Below are 2,124 nucleotides of genomic sequence, written 5' to 3'. Positions count from 1 at the left end.
GAAAACTGATGTTATAATCCGTTTAACACGAGCAAAGCTCTGGCCCGTAGAATTCTCAGACATCCTGTCAATGACGCATACTTGATGCATTTATATTGCCATTCTGATTATGACTTTAGTTCAATTCTATATACAAATTTAGCAATCACGGTTCCACATCAAAAATCCAGATCCGCTAATAGTAGGCAGTTATTTCTTTCCAAGGATTTGATCACATTGAATGCGTATATTTGCAAGTGCAAGCTTGGTTATGCATGACCAAGCGTGCTGATGGGGAAAGAAAATCTAGAATTTAGAAACACTCACTGAACGCTTACACTTGCTGGTTACCTTCAGTGGGAGCAGCTACACGCAAGTCACTACGTGTTTCAATGTCACTTTTCAAATGATGTCTTTGGCTAATGCATGAACTGATGTGCACTTGCACATACACGCATTCAATGTGGTCACACCCTAGAGCCAGAACGTGGCTCATCGTTGATGATGATGAGCCTTCAACAGCAGCCTGACATGACAATAGATAGGCTGACATGAAATAACATTCGTTGCGATGACACTTGGAAATCAGTGGTTTCCTCTCAAGTGCCATAAGGACTAATGACCCGCGACGCGCTCGAATACTTGCGCACACTGGTGTCTCAGCCTGGTGTTCTGAACGTGACAATACATGATGACAACGATATCTTACACACTTGTTTTCCCCTTCTTTATTTACTTTACTTTTCATATTCGTCACCTTCCTTATTACATTGTCTACTTTTATTAAAATGTTAATTTATTGAATGTATGGATATGTCAGGCTGTAATCCAGTAAAATGCCTATCATGAAAATGAAATATATTGTGCCTTTTTACAATAATTATTCCTGTAGTAAAATTTCTTCAAACTGTGCTTTCCTCATAAGTTACACTGATGCTTCCTCTACAAATAATGCTGACAATTTTAACTGACTTATGATGTGAAAAAACAACCTAGTTTGATATTTCAACATTTCAATTATTCCTTATCATAAATATAGCCCACTTCTATAATAATATAAAGGAAGAAATTGGCTTAATCATGTATGGGATAGGAAATACACGTTTGACGCATTATCACTTGTGAACTTATAACTAACAATTTCACATGAAGATTTTGAACTCACCGAATGGATTATAGGCGTATTTTCAATTTTATGAATAAATTAGTTTAAATGTAATAATTGGAACAAATATATTCAGTTTTGATTCAAAGTTTACTCAACAATAAAAGCTTAACCAAACAGAGCTTTCTCCAAGTAAATCCGTGTTTGGTAGCACGCGTGTCTCATGAATGAAAAGTTGCGGGTTCGTGACCAATCAAAATATTTTTTCTTTTTTTGCAGAGAATTTTAAACTCCGATGAAGATTATTCACGTAATTTTGACAAGATACTAAATAATTATTATATGTCTTATGTTTCCTGAAAATAAGGAGATTGCATTTCACTAAATAAAAATTTCCCAGTGCAAAACACCTGCTAGTAGGCTATATATATATTCTAAAAGTTATTAGTACGAAAATTGAGATCTAAAATAGTATTTTTTGCAGATAAACTCAATGCCTGGGTGGGTAAGCAGCATAGCATGGGTTGGACTAACAGCTGGTCTATTTGCTTCTTCCTTCGGTCTGATAGCATGCGTCTCTTCTATCGTTTCAATAGTACTCTGTGTTCTTGGGTAAGGTATTATTTTAATATTCGTAAACTAATTGAACTCATATAATCTTATGTATTAGTGTGCTTTTATTCTTGTATATATCTAGTAATAAATAATTTGAATAACTCAAATATTCATCTTCCAATGTATTAGAAGAGGGTCCATCTTTTATTTTTTTTAGCTCATTTAAGAAAGTTTTTTGAATGTACTACACTCCATTGACTAGAATAGAATAGCTAACTTGATATCTTTTTATTCTATAAAACTGTAAAATAAACTCTTCTCTTACTTAATCACTTTCATAATAATATATTCTTCGATTTTTATTGATTGTAATATTTTTGATCCCCTATTATTTTTCAGTGGCATAACTAGTTACTTGAAGCATGGGAGAGCAATAATCGACTACTTATCAAAGGGCAGATGAACATGTTGAATTGCAGCCTCCT

Source organism: Nilaparvata lugens, chromosome 3 (assembly GCF_014356525.2).
Source record: "Nilaparvata lugens isolate BPH chromosome 3, ASM1435652v1, whole genome shotgun sequence".
Lineage (NCBI taxonomy): Eukaryota > Metazoa > Arthropoda > Insecta > Hemiptera > Delphacidae > Nilaparvata > Nilaparvata lugens.
Note: the sequence above shows the minus strand (reverse complement) of the source record.